We start from the raw sequence: 13,487 nt of genomic DNA on the forward strand, positions 1-13,487 counted from the left end.
AACATGGAGCAGCCTATGGAAGATGATGGGCTGTCGCCCGGCTGGCTGTGTGTTGCCCTTTTTGTTTTTCCATCCCCAAAGGCCGCACCCTCTTCTAGGTGGTCTCCGTGGGCCAAGGGAGGGCTGCGGCCATGGCGGTAGGTCGGGAGGAGGCCCTTGCCCAGTATACTCTGGCTTCTCTTCAGAACGTAAAAATCTTTCGCCTTTTACTAAAGATTTCCGTGGAGAGGAACAAAACTGAGTTTTGTGGCAATTTTTGCATGCTCCAGCTTGCTGGGGCTTCCTTCATTTGGTTTAACAACAGAATGAGTTGGGGGTGGGCTTTCAGTGGGAGACTGACTCCTGTGGTTGGTTGTGAGGTGGCTCTCATTTGAATATTGTGGCCATGGACGGCCCCCTTCTGGGGAGCGGGAAGTGTAAGTGACGCTCTGGCAGCAGGATGGACCAGAACATGGAGCAGCCTATGGAAGATGATGGGCTGTCGCCCGGCTGGCTGTGTGTTGCCCTTTTTGTTTTTCCATCCCCAAAGGCCGCAGCCTCTTCTAGGTGGTCTCCCTGGGCTAAGGGAGGGCTGCGGCCATGGTGGTAGGTCGGGAGGAGGCCCTTGCCCAGTACACTCAGGCTTCTCTTCAGAACGTAAAAATTTTTCGCCTTTTACTAAAGATTTCCGTGGAGAGGAGCAAAACTGAGTTTTGTGGCAATTTTTGCATGCTCCAGCTTGCTGGGGCTTCCTTTATTTGGTTCAACAAAGAATGAGTGGGGGGTGGGCTTTCAGTGGGAGACTGACTCCTGTGCTTGGTTGTGAGGTGGCACTCATTTGAATATTGTGGCCATGGACGGCCCCCTTCTGGGGAGCGGGAACTGTAAGTGACGCTCTGGCAGCAGGATGGACCAGAACATGGAGCAGCCTATGGAAGATGATGGGCTGTCGCCCGGCTGGCTGTGTGTTGCCCTTTTTGTTTTTCCATCCCCAAAGGCCGCATCCTCTTCTAGGTGGTCTCCCTGGGCCAAGGGAGGGCTGCGGCCATGGCAGTAGGTCGGGAGGAGGCCCTTGCCCAGTATACTCTGGCTTCTCTTCAGAACGTAAAAATCTTTTGCCTTTTACTAAAGATTTCCGTGGAGAGGAGTAAAACTGAGTTTTGTGGCAATTTTTACATGCTCAAGCTTGCTGGGGCTTCCTTCATTTGGTTGAACAACAGAATGAGTGGGGGGTGGGCTTTCAGTGGGAGACTGACTCCTGTGGTTGGTTGGGAGGTGGCCCTCATTTGAATATTGTGGCCATGGACGGCCCCCTTCCGGGGAGCGGGAAGTGTAAGTGACGCTCTGGCAGCAGGATGGACCAGAACATGGAGCAGCCTATGGAAGATGATGGGCTGTCGCCCGGCTGGCTGTGTGTTGCCCTTTTTGTTTTTCCATCCCCAAAGGCCGCAGCCTCTTCTAGGTGGTCTCCCTGGGCCAAGGGAGGGCTGAGGCCACGGCGGTAGGTCGGGAGGAGGCCCTTGCCCAGTATACTCAGGCTTCTCTTCAGAAAGTAAAAATTTTTTGCCTTTTACTAAAGATTTCCGTGGAGAGGAGCAAAACTGAGTTTTGTGGCAATTTTTGCATGCTCCAGCTTGCTGGGGCTTCCTTTATATGGTTCAACAAAGAATGAGTGGGGGGTGGGCTTTCAGTGGGAGAGTGACTCCTGTGCTTGGTTGTGAGGTGGCACTCATTTGAATATTGTGGCCATGGACGGTCCCCTTCTGGGGAGCGGGAACTGTAAGTGACGCTCTGGCAGCACGATGGACTAGAACATGGAGCAGCCTATGGAAGATGATGGGCTGTCGCCCGGCTGGCTGTGTGTTGCCCTTTTTGTTTTTCCATCCCCAAAGGCCGCAGCCTCTTCCAGTTGGTCTCCCTGGGCCAAGGGAGGGCTGCGGCCATGGCGGTAGGTCGGGAGGAGGCCCTTGCCCAGTATACTCTGGCTTCTCTTCAGAACGTAAAAATCTTTCGCCTTTTACTAAAGATTTCCGTGGAGAGGAGCAAAACTGAGTTTTGTGGCAATTTTTGCATGCTCCAGCTTGTTGGGGCTTTCTACATTTGGTTCAACAACAGAATGAGTGGGGGGTGGGCTTTCAGTGGGAGAGTGACTCCTGTGCTTGGTTGTGAGGTGGCCCTCATTTGAATATTGTGGCCATGGACAGCCCCCTTCTGGGGAGCGGGAAGTGTAAGTGACGCTCTGGCAGCAGGGTGGACCAGAACATGGAGCAGCCTATGGAAGATGATGGGCTGTCGCCCGGCTGGCTGTGTGTTGCCCTTTTTGTTTTTCCATCCCCAAAGGCCGCACCCTCTTCTAGGTGGTCTCCCTGGGCCAAGGGAGGGCTGCGGCCATGGCGGTAGGTCGGGAGGAGGCCCTTGCCCAGTATACTCTGGCTTCTCTTCAGAATGTAAAAATCTTTCGCCTTTTACTAAAGATTTCCATGGAGAGGAGCAAAACTGAGTTTTGTGGCAATTTTTGCATGCTCCAGCTTGCTGGGGCTTTCTTCATTTGGTTGAACAACAGAATGAGTGGGGGGTGGGCTTTCAGTGGGAGACTGACTCCTGTGGTTGGTTGGGAGGTGGCCCTCATTTGAATATTGTGGCCATGGACGGCCCCCTTCCGGGGAGCGGGAAGTGTGAGTGACGCTCTGGCAGCAGGATGGACCAGAACATGGAGCAGCCTATGGAAGATGATGGGCTGTCACCCGGCTGGCTGTGTGTTGCCCTTTTTGTTTTTCCATCCCCAAAGGCCGCACCCTCTTCTAGGTGGTCTCCCTGGGCCAAGGGAGGGCTGCGGCCATGGCGGTAGGACGGGCGGAGGCCCTTGCCCAGTATACTCTGGCTTCTCTTCAGAACGTAAAAATCTTTCGCCTTTTACTAAAGATTTCCGTGGAGAGGAGCAAAACTGAGTTTTGTGGCAATTTTTGCATGCTCCAGCTTGCTGGGGCTTTCTACATTTGGTTCAACAACAGAATGAGTGGGGGGTGGGCTTTCAGTGGGAGAGTGACTCCTGTGCTTGGTTGTGAGGTGGCCTTCATTTAAATATTGTGGCCATGGACGGCCCCCTTCTGGGGAGCGGGAAGTGTAAGTGACGCTCTGGCAGCAGGATGGACCAGAACATGGAGCAGCCTATGGAAGATGATGGGCTGTCGACCGGCTGGCTGTGTGTTGCCCTTTTTGTTTTTCCATCCCCAAATGCCGCAGCCTCTTCTAGTTGGTCTCCCTGGGCCAAGGGAGGGCTGCGGCCATGGCGGTAGGTTGGGAGGAGGCCCTTGCCCAGTGTACTCTGGCTTCTCTTCAAAACGTAAAAATCTTTCGCCTTTTACTAAAGATTTCCGTGGAGAGGAGCAAAACTGAGTTTTGTGGCAATTTTTGCTTGCTCCAGCTTGTTGGGGCTTCCTTCATTTGGTTGAAAAACAGAATGAGTGGGGGGTGGGCTTTCAGTGGGAGACTGACTCCTGTGGTTGGTTGGGAGGTGGCCCTCATTTGAATATTGTGGCCATGGACGGCCCCCTTCCGGGGAGCGGGAAGTGTAAGTGACGCTCTGGCAGCAGGATGGACCAGAACATGGAGCAGCCTATGGAAGATGATGGGCTGTCGCCCGGCTGGCTGTGTGTTGCCCTTTTTGTTTTTCCATCACCAAAGGCCGCACCCTCTTCTAGGTGGTCTCCCTGGGCCAAGGGAGGGCTGCGGCCATGGCGGTAGGTCGGGAGGAGGCCCTTGTCCAGTATTCTCTGGCTTCTCTTCAGAATGTAAAAATCTTTCGCCTTTTACTAAAGATTTCTGTGGAGAGGAGCAAAACTGAGTTTTGTGGCAATTTTTGCATGCTCCAGCTTGCTGGGGCTTTCTTCATTTGGTTGAACAACAGAATGAGTGGGGGGTGGGCTTTCAGTGGGAGACTGACTCCTGTGGTTGGTTGGGAGGTGGCCCTCATTTGAATATTGTGGCCATGGACGGCCCCCTTCCGGGGAGCGGGAAGTGTAAGTGACGCTCTGGCAGCAGGATGGACCAGAACATGTAGCAGCCTATGGAAGATGATGGGCTGTCGCCCGGCTGGCTGTGTGTTGCCCTTTTTGTTTTTCCATCCCCAAAGGCCGCACCCTCTTCTTGGTGGTCTCCCTGGGCCAAGGGAGGGCTGCGGCCATGGCGGTAGGTCGGGAGGAGGCCCTTGCCCAGTATACTCTGGCTTCTCTTCAGAATGTAAAAATCTTTCGCCTTTTACTAAGGATTTCTGTGGAGAGAAGCAAAACTGAGTTTTGTGGCAATTTTTGCATACTCCAGCTTGCTGGGGCTTCCTTCATTTGGTTGAACAACAGAATGAGTGGGGGGTGGGCTTTCAGTGGGAGACTGACTCCTGTGGTTGGTTGGGAGATGGCCCTCATTTGAATATTGTGGTCATGGACGGCCCCCTTCCAGGGAGCGGGAAGTGTAAGTGGCGCTCTGGCAACAGGATGGACCAGAACATGTTGCAGCCTATGGAAGATGATGGGCTGTCGCCCGGCTGGCTGTGTGTTGCCCTTTTTGTTTTTCCATCCGCAAAGGCCGCACCCTCTTCTAGGTGGTCTCCCTGGGCCAAGGGAGGGCTGCGGCCATGGCGGTAGGTCGGGAGGAGGCCCTTGCCCAGTATACTCTGGCTTCTCTTCAGAACGTAAAAATCTTTCGCCTTTTACTAAAGATTTCCGTGGAGAGGAACAAAACTGAGTTTTGTGGCAATTTTTGCATGCTCCAGCTTGCTGGGGCTTCCTTCATTTGGTTGAACAACAGAATGAGTGGGGGGTGGGCTTTCAGTGGGAGACTGACTCCTGTGGTTGGTTGTGAGGTGGCCCTCATTTGAATATTGTGGCCATGGACGGCCCCCTTCTGGGGAGCGGGAAGTGTAAGTGACGCTCTGGCAGCAGGATGGACCAGAACATGGAGCAGCCTATGGAAGATGATGGGCTGTCGCCCGGCTGGCTGTGTGTTGCCCTTTTTGTTTTTCCATCCCCAAAGGCCGCAGCCTCTTCTAGGTGGTCTCCCTGGGCCAAGGGAGGGCTGCGGCCATGGTGGTAGGTCGGGAGGAGGCCCTTGCCCAGTATACTCTAGCTTCTCTTCAGAACGTTAAAATCTTTCGCCTTTTACTAAAGATTTCCGTGGAGAGGAGCAAAACTGAGTTTTGTGGCAATTTTTGCATGCTCCAGCTTGCTGGGGCTTCCTTCATTTGGTTGAACAACAGAATGAGTGGGGGGTGGGCTTTCAGTGGGAGACTGAATCCTGTGGTTGGTTGGGAGGTGGCCCTCATTTGAATATTGTGGCCATGGACGGCCCCCTTCTGGGGAGCGGGAAGTGTAAGAGACGCTCTGGCAGTAGGATGGACCAGAACATGGAGCAGCCTATGGAAGATGATGGGCTGTCGCCCGGCTGGCTGTGTGTTGCCCTTTTTGTTTTTCCATCCCCAAAGGCCGCATCCTCTTCTAGGTGGTCTCCCTGGGCCAAGGGAGGGCTGCGGCCATGGCAGTAGGTCGGGAGGAGGCCCTTGCCCAGTATACTCTGGCTTCTCTTCAGAACGTAAAAATTTTTCGCCTTTTACTAAAGATTTCCGTGGAGAGGAGTAAAACTGAGTTTTGTGGCAATTTTTGCATGCTCAAGCTTGCTGGGGCTTCCTTCATTTGGTTGAACAACAGAATGAGTGTGGGGTGGGCTTTCAGTGGGAGACTGACTCCTGTGGTTGGTTGGGAGGTGGCCCTCATTTGAATATTGTGGCCATGGACGGCCCCCTTCCGGGGAGCGGGAAGTGTAAGTGACGCTCTGGCAGCAGGATGGACCAGAACATGGAGCAGCCTATGGAAGATGATGGGCTGTCGCCCGGCTGGCTGTGTGTTGCCCTTTTTGTTTTTCCATCCCCAAAGGCCGCAGCCTCTTCTAGGTGGTCTCCCTGGGCGAAGGGAGGGCTGCGGCCATGGCGGTAGGTCGGGAGTAGGCCCTTGCCCAGTATACTCTGGCTTCTCTTCAGAACGTAAAAATCTTTCGCCTTTTACTAAAGATTTCCGTGGAGAGGAGCAAAACTGAGTTTTATGGCAATTTTTGCATGCTCCAGCTTGCTGGGGCTTCCTTCATTTGGTTGAACAACAGAATGAGTGGGGGGTGGGCTTTCAGTGGGAGACTGACTCCTGTGGTTGGTTGGGAGGTGGCCCTCATTTGAATATTGTGGCCATGGACAACCCCCTTCCGGGGAGCTCAAAGAGTAAGTGACGCTCTGGCAGCAGGATGGACCAGAACATGGAGCAGCCTATGGAAGATGATGGGCTGTCGCCCGGCTGGCTGTGTGTTGCCCTTTTTGTTTTTCCATCACCAAAGGCCACACCCTCTTCTAGGTGGTCTCCCTGGGCCAAGGGAGGGCTGCGGCCATGGCGGTAGGTCGGGAGGAGGCCCTTGCCGAGTATTCTCTGGCTTCTCTTCATGAACGTAAAAATCTTTCGCCTTTTACTAAAGATTTCCGTGGAGAAGAGCAAAACTGAGTTTTGTGGCAATTTTAACCTGCTCCAGCTTGCTGGGGCTTTCTTCATTTGGTTGAACAACAGAATGAGTGGGGGGTGGGCTTTCAGTGGGAGACTGACTCCTGTGGTTGGTTGGGAGGTGGCCCTCATTTGAATATTGTGGCCATGGACGGCCCCCTTCCGGGGAGCGGGAAGTGTAAGTGACGCTCTGGCAGCAGGATGGACCAGAACATGGAGCAGCCTATGGAAGATGATGGGCTGTCGCCCGGCTGGCTGTGTGTTGCCCTTTTTGTTTTTCCATCCCCAAAGGCCGCACCCTTTTCTAGGTGGTCTCCCTGGGCCAAGGGTGGGCTGCGGCCATGGCGGTAGGTCGGGATGAGGCCCTTGCCCAGTATACTCTAGCTTCTCTTCAGAGTGTAAAAATCTTTCACCTTTTAGTAAAGATTTCCGTGAAGAGGAGCAAAACTGAGTTTTGTGGCAATTTTTGCATGCTCCAGCTTGCTGGGGCTTCCTTCATTTGGTTGAACAACTGAATGAGTGGGGGGTGGGCTTTCAGTGGGAGACTGACTCCTGTGGTTGGTTGGGAGGTGGCCCTCATTTGAATATTGTGGCCATGGACGGCCCCCTTCTGGGGAGCGGGAAGTGTAAGTGACGCTCTGGCAGCAGGATGGACCAGAACATGAAGCAGCCTATGGAAGATGATGGGCTGTCGCCCGGCTGGCTGTGTGTTGCCCTTTTTGTTTTTCCATCCCCAAAGGCCGCACCCTCTTCTAGGTGGTCTCCCTGGGCCAAGGGAGGGCTGCAGCCATGGCGGTAGGTCGGGAGGAGGCCCTTGCCCAGTATACTCTGGCTTTTCCTCAGAACGTAAAAATCTTTCGCCTTTTACTAGAGATTTCCGTGGAGAGGAGCAAAACTGAGTTTTGTGGCAATTTTTGCATGCTCCAAATTGCTGGGGCTTCCTTCATTTGGTTGAACAACAGAATGAGTGGGGGGTGGGCTTTCAGTGGGAGACTGACTCCTGTGGTTGGTTGGGAGGTGGCCCTCAATTGAATATTGTGGCCATGGACGGCACCCTTCCGGGTGCGCGAAGTTTAATTGACGCTCTGGCAGCAGGATGGACCAGAACATGGAGCAGCCTATGGAAAATGATGGGCTGTCGCCAGGCTGGCTGTGTGTTGCCCTTTTTGTTTTTCCATCCCCAAAGGCCGCAGCCTCTTCTAGGTGGTCTCCCTGGGCCAAGTTAGGGCTGCGGCCATGGTGGTAGGTCGGGAGGAGGCCCTTGCCCAGTATACTCTGGCTTCTCTTCAGAACGTAAAAATCTTTCACCTTTTACTAAAGATTTCCGTGGAGAGGAGCAAAACTGAGTTTTGTGGCAATTTTTGCATGCTCCAGCTTGCTGGGGCTTCCTTCATTTGGTTGAACAACAGAATGAGTGGGGGGTGGGCTTTCAGTGGGAGACTGACTCCTGTGGTTGGTTGGGAGGTGGCCCTCATTTGAATATTGTGGCCATGGACGGCCCCCTTCCGGGGAGCGGGAAGTGTAAGTGACGGTCTGGCAGCAGGATGGACCAGAACATGGAGCAGCCTATGGAAGATGATGGGCTGTCGCCCGGCTGGCTGTGTGTTGCCCTTTTTGTTTTTCCATCCCCAAAGGCTGCACCCTCTTCTAGGTGGTCTCCCTGGGCCAAGAGAGGGCTGCGGCCATGGCGGTAGGTCGGGAGGAGGCCCTTGCCCAGTATTCTCTGGCTTCTCTTCAGAACGTAAAAATCTTTGGTCTTTTGCTAAAGATTTCTGTGGAGAGGAGCAAATCTGAGTTTTGTGGCAATTTTTGCATGCTCCAGCTTGCTGGGGCTTCCTTCATTTGGTTGAACAACAGAATGAGTGGGGTGTGGGCTTTCAGTGGGAGACTGACTCCTGTGGTTGGTTGGGAGGTGGCCCTCATTTGAATATTGTGGCCATGGACGGCCCCCTTCCGGGGAGCTGGAAGTGTAAGTGACGCTCTGGCAACAGGATGGACCAGAACATGGAGCAGCCTATGGAAGATGATGGGCTGTCGCCCGGCTGGCTGTGTGTTGCCCTTTTTGTTTTTCCATCCCCAAAGGCCGCACCCTCTTCTAGGTGGTCTCCCTGGGCCAAGGGAGGGCTGCAGCCATGGCGGTAGGTCGGGAGGAGGCCCTTGCCCGGTATACTCTGGCTTATCTTCAGAACGTAAAAATCTTTCGCCTTTTACTAGAGATTTCCGTGGAGAGGAGCAAAACTGAGTTTTGTGGCAATTTTTGCATGCTCCAGCTTGCTGGGGCTTCCTTCATTTGGTTGAACAACAGAATGAGTTGGGGGTGGGCTTTCAGTGGGAGACTGGCTCCTGTGGTTGGTTGGGAGGTGGTCCTCAATTGAATATTGTGGCCATGGACGGCCCCGTTCCGGGTGCGCGAAGTGTAAGTGACGCTCTGGCAGCAGGATGGACCAGAACATGGAGCAGCCTATGGAAGATGATGGGCTGTCGCCCGGCTGGCTGTGTGTTGCCCTTTTTGTTTTTCCATCCCCAAAGGCCGCACCCTCTTCTAGGTGGTCTCCCTGGGCCAAGGGAGGGCTGCAGCCATGGCGGTAGGTCGGGAGGAGGCCCTTGCCCAGTATACTCTGGCTTCTCTTCAGAATGTAAAAATCTTTCGCCTTTTACTAAAGATTTCCGTGGAGAGGAGCAAAACTGAGTTTTGTGGCAATTTTTGCATGCTCCAGCTTGCTGGGGCTTCGTTCATTTGGTTGAACAACAGAATGAGTGGGGTGTGGGCTTTCAGTGGGAGACTGACTCCTGTGGTTGGTTGGGAGGTGGCCCTCATTTGAATGTTGTGGCCATGGACGGCCCCCTTCCGGGGAGCGGGAAGTGTAAGTGACGCTCTGGCAGCAGGATGGACCAGAACATGGAGCAGCCTATGGAAGATGATGGGCTGTCGCCCGGCTGGCTGTGTGTTGCCCTTTTTGTTTTTCCATCCCCAAAGGCCGCACCCTCTTCTAGGTGGTCTCCCTGGGCCAAGGGAGGGCTGCGGCCATGGCGGTAGGTCGGGAGGAGGCCCTTGCCCAGTATACTCTGGCTTCTCTTCAGAACAAAAAAATCTTTCGCCTTTTGCTAAAGATTTCCATGGAGAGGAACAAAACTGAGTTTTGTGGCAGTTTTTGCATGCTCCAGCTTGCTGGGGCTTCCTTCATTTGGTTGAACAACAGAATGAGTGGGGGGTGGGCTTTCAGTGGGAGACTGACTCCTGTGGTTGGTTGGGAGGTGGCCCTCATTTGAATATTGTGGCCATGGACGGCCCCCTTCTGGGGAGCGGGAAGTGTAAGTGACGCTCTGGCAGCAGGATGGACCAGAACATGGAGCAGCCTATGGAAGATGATGGGCTGTCGCCCGGCTGGCTGTGTGTTGCCCTTTTTGTTTTTCCATCTCCAAAGGCCGCACCCTCTTCTAGGTGGTCTCCCTGGGCCAAGGGAGGGCTGCGGCCATGGCGGTAGGTCGGGAGGAGGCCCTTGCCCAGTATACTCTGGCTTCTCTTCAGAATGTAAAAATCTTTCGCCTTTTACTAAAGATTTTCGTGGAGAGGAGCAAAACTGAGTTTTGTGGCAATTTTTGCATGCTCCAGCTTGCTGGGGCTTCCTTCATTTGGTTGAACAACAGAATGAGTGGGGGGTGGGCTTTCAGTGGGAGACTGACTCATGTGGTTGGTTGGGAGGTGGCCCTCATTTGAATATTCAGAACATGGAGCAGCCTATGGAAGATGATGGGCTGTCGCCCGGCTGGCTGTGTGTTGCTCTTTTTGTTTTTCCATCCCCAAAGGCCGCAGCCTCTTCTAGGTGGTCTCCCTGGGCCAAGGGAGGGCTTCGGCCATGGCGGTAGGTCGGGAGGAGGCCCTTGCCCAGTATACTCTGGCTTCTCTTCAGAATGTAAAAATCTTTCGCCTTTTACTAAAGATTTCCGTGGAGAGGAGCAAAACTGAGTTTTGTGGCAATTTTTGCATGCTCCAGCTTTCTGGGGCTTCCTTCATTTGGTTGAACAACAGAATGAGTGGGGGGTGGGCTTTCAGTGGGAGACTGACTCCTGTGGTTGGTTGTGAGGTGGCCCTCATTTGAATATTGTGGCCATGGACGACCCCCTTCCGGGGAGCGGGAAGTCTAAGTGACGCTCTGGCAGCAGGATGGACCAGAACATGGAGCAGCCTATGGAAGATGATGGGCTGTCGCCCGGCTGGCTGTGTGTTGCCCTTTTTGTTTTTCCATCCCCAAAGGCCGCACCCTCTTCTAGGTGGTCTCCCTGGGCCAAGGGAGGGATGCGGCCATGGCGGTAGGTCAGGAGGAGGCCCTTGCCCAGTATACTCTGGCTTCTCTTCAGAAAGTAAAAATCTTTTGCCTTTTACTAAAGATTTCCGTGGAGAGGAGCAAAACTGAGTTTTGTGGCAATTTTTGCATGCTCCAGCTTGCTGGGGCTTCCTTCATTTGGTTGAACAACAGAATGAGTGGGGGGTGGGCTTTCAGTGGGAGACTGACTCCTGTGGTTGGTTGGGAGGTGGCCCTCATTTGAATATTGTGGCCATGGACGGCTCCCTTCTGGGGAGCTGGAAGTGTAAGTGACGCTCTGGCAGCAGGATGGACCAGAACATGGAGCAGCCTATGGAAGATGATGGGCTGTCGCCCGACTGGCTGTGTGTTGCCCTTTTTGTTTTTCCATCCCCAAAGGCCGCAGCCTCTTCTAGGTGGTCTCCCTGGGCCAAGGGAGGGCTGCGGCCATGACGGTAGGTCGGGAGGAGGCCCTTGCCCAGTATACTCTAGCTTCTCTTCAGAACGTAAAAATCTTTCGCCTTTTACTAAAGATTTCCGTGGAGAGGAGCAAAACTGAGTTTTGTGGCAATTTTTGCATGCTCCAGCTTGCTGGGGCTTCCTTCATTTGGTTGAACAACAGAATGAGTGGGGGGTGGGCTTTCAGTGGGAGACTGACTTCTGTGGTTGGTTGGGAGGTGGCCCTCATTTGAATATTGTGGCCATGGACGGCCCCCTTCCGGGGAGCGGGAAGTGTAAGTGACGCTCTGGCAGCAGGATGGACCAGAACATGGAGCAGCCTATGGAAGATGATGGGCTGTCGCCCGGCTGGCTGTGTGTTGCCCTTTTTGTTTTTCCATCCCCAAAGGCCGCACCCTCTTCTAGGTGGTCTCCCTGGGCCAAGGGAGGGCTGCGGCCATGGCGGTAGGTCGGGAGGAGGCCTTTGCCCAGTGTACTCTGGCTTCTCTTCAGAATGTAAAAATCTTTCGCCTTTTACTAAAGATTTCTGTGGAGAGGAGCAAAACTGAGTTTTGTGGCAATTTTTGCATGCTCCAGCTTGTTGGGGCTTCCTTCATTTGGTTGAACAACAGAATGAGTGGTGGGTGGACCTCATTTGAATATTGTGGCCATGGATGGCCCCCTTCCGGGGAGCGGGAAGTGTAAGTGATGCTCTGGCAGCAGGATGGACCAGAACATGGAGCAGCCTATGGAAGATGATGGGCTGTCGCCCGGCTGGCTGTGTGTTGCCCTTTTTGTTTTTCCATCCCCAAAGGCCGCAGCCTCTTCTAGGTGGTCTCCCTGGGCCAAGGGAGGGCTGCGTCCCTGGCGGTAGGTCGGGAGGAGGCCCTTGCCCAGTATACTCTGGCTTCTCTTCAGAACGTAAAAATCTTTCGCCTTTTACTAAAGATTTCCGTGGAGAGGAGCAAAACTGAGTTTTGTGGCAATTTTTGCATGCTCCAGATTGCTGGGGCTTCCTTCATTTGGTTGAACAACAGAATCAGTGGGGTGTGGGCTTTCAGTGGGAGACTGACTCCTGTGGTTCGTTGGGAGGTGGCCCTCATATGAATATTGTGGCCATGGACGGCCCCCTTCCGGGGAGGAGGAAGGGTAAGTGACGCTCTGGCAGCAGGATGGACCAGAACATGGAGCAGCCTATGGAAGATGATGGGCTGTCGCCCGGCAGGCTGTGTGTTGCCCTTTTTGTTTTTCCATCACCAAAGGCCGCACCCTCTTCTAGGTGGTCTCCCTGGGCCAAGGGAGGGCTGCGGCCATGGCGGTAGGTCGGGAGGAGGCCCTTGCCCAGTATACTCTGGCTTCTCTTCAGAACGTAAAAATCTTTCGAATTTTACTAAAGATTTCCGTGGAGAAGAGCAAAACGGAGTTTTGAGGCCATTTTTGCATGCTCCAGCTTGCTGGGGCTTCCTTCATTTGGTTGAACAACAGAATGAGTGGGGGGTGGGCTTTCAGTGGGAGACTGACTCCTGTGGTTGGTTGGGAGGTGGCCCTCATTTGAATATTGTGGCCATGGACGGCCCCCTTCCGGGGAGCAGGAAGTGTAAGTGACGCTCTGGCAGCAGGATGGACCAGAACATGGAGCAGCCTATGGAAGATGATGGGCTGTCGCACGGCTGGCTGTGTGTTGCCCTTTTTGTTTTTCCATCCCCAAAGGCCGCACCCTCTTCTAGGTGGTCTCCCTGGTCCAAGGGAGGGCTGCGGCCATGGCGGTAGGTCAGGAGGAGGCCCTTGCCCAGTATACTCTGGCTTCTCTTCAGAACGTAAAAATCTTTCGCCTTTTACTAAAGATTTCTGTGGAGAGGAGCAAAACTGAGTTTTGTGGCTATTTTTGCATGCTCCAGCTTGCTGGAGCATCCTTCATTTGGTTGAACAACAGAATGAGTGGGGGGTGGGCTTTCAGTGGGAGACTGACTCCTGTGGTTGGTTGTGAGGTGGCCCTCATTTGAATATTGTGGTCATGGACGGCCCCCTTCTGGGGAGCGGGAAGTGTAAGTGACGCTCTGGCAGCAGGATGGACCAGAACATGGAGCAGCCTATGGAAGATGATGGGCTGTCACCCGGCTGGCTGTGTGTTGCCCTTTTTGTTTTTCCATCCCCAAAGGCCGCAGCCTCTTCTAGGTGGTCTCCCTGGGCCAAGGGAGCGCTGCGGCCATGGCGGTAGGTCGGGAGGAGGCCCTTG

At 54.0% G+C, this 13,487-nt stretch overlaps 30 non-coding genes across 30 annotated transcripts; all 30 read left to right on the forward strand.

Annotated features, from left to right (window-relative positions):
• The first annotated feature begins 165 nt into the window (after positions 1-165).
• Positions 166-281, forward strand: LOC141259932 (U5 spliceosomal RNA). The gene has a single exon (XR_012318697.1). It is a non-coding gene; the product is annotated as a U5 spliceosomal RNA (small nuclear RNA).
• Positions 282-613: 332 nt separating this feature from the next.
• Positions 614-729, forward strand: LOC141259965 (U5 spliceosomal RNA). The gene has a single exon (XR_012318729.1). It is a non-coding gene; the product is annotated as a U5 spliceosomal RNA (small nuclear RNA).
• Positions 730-1,060: 331 nt separating this feature from the next.
• Positions 1,061-1,176, forward strand: LOC141260366 (U5 spliceosomal RNA). Its single transcript, XR_012319123.1, has one exon. It is a non-coding gene; the product is annotated as a U5 spliceosomal RNA (small nuclear RNA).
• A 332-nt stretch (positions 1,177-1,508) lies between these two features.
• On the forward strand, positions 1,509-1,624 carry LOC141260233 (U5 spliceosomal RNA). The gene has a single exon (XR_012318991.1). It is a non-coding gene; the product is annotated as a U5 spliceosomal RNA (small nuclear RNA).
• Positions 1,625-1,955: 331 nt separating this feature from the next.
• On the forward strand, positions 1,956-2,071 carry LOC141260938 (U5 spliceosomal RNA). The gene has a single exon (XR_012319653.1). It is a non-coding gene; the product is annotated as a U5 spliceosomal RNA (small nuclear RNA).
• Positions 2,072-2,403: 332 nt separating this feature from the next.
• LOC141260301 (U5 spliceosomal RNA) lies at positions 2,404-2,519 on the forward strand. Its single transcript, XR_012319058.1, has one exon. It is a non-coding gene; the product is annotated as a U5 spliceosomal RNA (small nuclear RNA).
• A 332-nt stretch (positions 2,520-2,851) lies between these two features.
• LOC141260089 (U5 spliceosomal RNA) lies at positions 2,852-2,967 on the forward strand. Its single transcript, XR_012318849.1, has one exon. It is a non-coding gene; the product is annotated as a U5 spliceosomal RNA (small nuclear RNA).
• A 332-nt stretch (positions 2,968-3,299) lies between these two features.
• On the forward strand, positions 3,300-3,415 carry LOC141259787 (U5 spliceosomal RNA). Its single transcript, XR_012318555.1, has one exon. It is a non-coding gene; the product is annotated as a U5 spliceosomal RNA (small nuclear RNA).
• Positions 3,416-3,747: 332 nt separating this feature from the next.
• On the forward strand, positions 3,748-3,863 carry LOC141260448 (U5 spliceosomal RNA). Its single transcript, XR_012319199.1, has one exon. It is a non-coding gene; the product is annotated as a U5 spliceosomal RNA (small nuclear RNA).
• A 332-nt stretch (positions 3,864-4,195) lies between these two features.
• Positions 4,196-4,311, forward strand: LOC141260568 (U5 spliceosomal RNA). Its single transcript, XR_012319312.1, has one exon. It is a non-coding gene; the product is annotated as a U5 spliceosomal RNA (small nuclear RNA).
• A 332-nt stretch (positions 4,312-4,643) lies between these two features.
• On the forward strand, positions 4,644-4,759 carry LOC141259933 (U5 spliceosomal RNA). The gene has a single exon (XR_012318698.1). It is a non-coding gene; the product is annotated as a U5 spliceosomal RNA (small nuclear RNA).
• A 332-nt stretch (positions 4,760-5,091) lies between these two features.
• LOC141260232 (U5 spliceosomal RNA) lies at positions 5,092-5,207 on the forward strand. Its single transcript, XR_012318990.1, has one exon. It is a non-coding gene; the product is annotated as a U5 spliceosomal RNA (small nuclear RNA).
• Positions 5,208-5,539: 332 nt separating this feature from the next.
• LOC141260359 (U5 spliceosomal RNA) lies at positions 5,540-5,655 on the forward strand. The gene has a single exon (XR_012319116.1). It is a non-coding gene; the product is annotated as a U5 spliceosomal RNA (small nuclear RNA).
• Positions 5,656-5,987: 332 nt separating this feature from the next.
• Positions 5,988-6,103, forward strand: LOC141260723 (U5 spliceosomal RNA). The gene has a single exon (XR_012319444.1). It is a non-coding gene; the product is annotated as a U5 spliceosomal RNA (small nuclear RNA).
• A 332-nt stretch (positions 6,104-6,435) lies between these two features.
• Positions 6,436-6,552, forward strand: LOC141260601 (U5 spliceosomal RNA). The gene has a single exon (XR_012319343.1). It is a non-coding gene; the product is annotated as a U5 spliceosomal RNA (small nuclear RNA).
• A 332-nt stretch (positions 6,553-6,884) lies between these two features.
• On the forward strand, positions 6,885-7,000 carry LOC141260578 (U5 spliceosomal RNA). Its single transcript, XR_012319322.1, has one exon. It is a non-coding gene; the product is annotated as a U5 spliceosomal RNA (small nuclear RNA).
• A 332-nt stretch (positions 7,001-7,332) lies between these two features.
• LOC141260423 (U5 spliceosomal RNA) lies at positions 7,333-7,448 on the forward strand. Its single transcript, XR_012319177.1, has one exon. It is a non-coding gene; the product is annotated as a U5 spliceosomal RNA (small nuclear RNA).
• Positions 7,449-7,779: 331 nt separating this feature from the next.
• LOC141260152 (U5 spliceosomal RNA) lies at positions 7,780-7,895 on the forward strand. The gene has a single exon (XR_012318911.1). It is a non-coding gene; the product is annotated as a U5 spliceosomal RNA (small nuclear RNA).
• A 332-nt stretch (positions 7,896-8,227) lies between these two features.
• Positions 8,228-8,343, forward strand: LOC141260587 (U5 spliceosomal RNA). Its single transcript, XR_012319330.1, has one exon. It is a non-coding gene; the product is annotated as a U5 spliceosomal RNA (small nuclear RNA).
• Positions 8,344-8,675: 332 nt separating this feature from the next.
• LOC141260471 (U5 spliceosomal RNA) lies at positions 8,676-8,791 on the forward strand. Its single transcript, XR_012319222.1, has one exon. It is a non-coding gene; the product is annotated as a U5 spliceosomal RNA (small nuclear RNA).
• Positions 8,792-9,122: 331 nt separating this feature from the next.
• On the forward strand, positions 9,123-9,238 carry LOC141259791 (U5 spliceosomal RNA). The gene has a single exon (XR_012318559.1). It is a non-coding gene; the product is annotated as a U5 spliceosomal RNA (small nuclear RNA).
• Positions 9,239-9,570: 332 nt separating this feature from the next.
• Positions 9,571-9,686, forward strand: LOC141260574 (U5 spliceosomal RNA). The gene has a single exon (XR_012319318.1). It is a non-coding gene; the product is annotated as a U5 spliceosomal RNA (small nuclear RNA).
• Positions 9,687-10,018: 332 nt separating this feature from the next.
• On the forward strand, positions 10,019-10,134 carry LOC141260317 (U5 spliceosomal RNA). Its single transcript, XR_012319074.1, has one exon. It is a non-coding gene; the product is annotated as a U5 spliceosomal RNA (small nuclear RNA).
• Positions 10,135-10,400: 266 nt separating this feature from the next.
• Positions 10,401-10,516, forward strand: LOC141259708 (U5 spliceosomal RNA). The gene has a single exon (XR_012318478.1). It is a non-coding gene; the product is annotated as a U5 spliceosomal RNA (small nuclear RNA).
• A 332-nt stretch (positions 10,517-10,848) lies between these two features.
• On the forward strand, positions 10,849-10,964 carry LOC141259879 (U5 spliceosomal RNA). Its single transcript, XR_012318647.1, has one exon. It is a non-coding gene; the product is annotated as a U5 spliceosomal RNA (small nuclear RNA).
• Positions 10,965-11,296: 332 nt separating this feature from the next.
• Positions 11,297-11,412, forward strand: LOC141259855 (U5 spliceosomal RNA). Its single transcript, XR_012318623.1, has one exon. It is a non-coding gene; the product is annotated as a U5 spliceosomal RNA (small nuclear RNA).
• A 332-nt stretch (positions 11,413-11,744) lies between these two features.
• Positions 11,745-11,860, forward strand: LOC141260320 (U5 spliceosomal RNA). Its single transcript, XR_012319077.1, has one exon. It is a non-coding gene; the product is annotated as a U5 spliceosomal RNA (small nuclear RNA).
• A 289-nt stretch (positions 11,861-12,149) lies between these two features.
• Positions 12,150-12,265, forward strand: LOC141261047 (U5 spliceosomal RNA). Its single transcript, XR_012319757.1, has one exon. It is a non-coding gene; the product is annotated as a U5 spliceosomal RNA (small nuclear RNA).
• Positions 12,266-12,597: 332 nt separating this feature from the next.
• On the forward strand, positions 12,598-12,713 carry LOC141260598 (U5 spliceosomal RNA). The gene has a single exon (XR_012319340.1). It is a non-coding gene; the product is annotated as a U5 spliceosomal RNA (small nuclear RNA).
• A 332-nt stretch (positions 12,714-13,045) lies between these two features.
• LOC141260395 (U5 spliceosomal RNA) lies at positions 13,046-13,161 on the forward strand. The gene has a single exon (XR_012319149.1). It is a non-coding gene; the product is annotated as a U5 spliceosomal RNA (small nuclear RNA).
• Positions 13,162-13,487: the final 326 nt, after the last annotated feature.

Source organism: Phyllobates terribilis, unplaced genomic scaffold (assembly GCF_046119375.1).
Source record: "Phyllobates terribilis strain yellow unplaced genomic scaffold, ASM4611937v1 Scaffold_3__8_contigs__length_932513732, whole genome shotgun sequence".
In the NCBI taxonomy this organism is placed as follows: Eukaryota; Metazoa; Chordata; class Amphibia; order Anura; family Dendrobatidae; genus Phyllobates; species Phyllobates terribilis.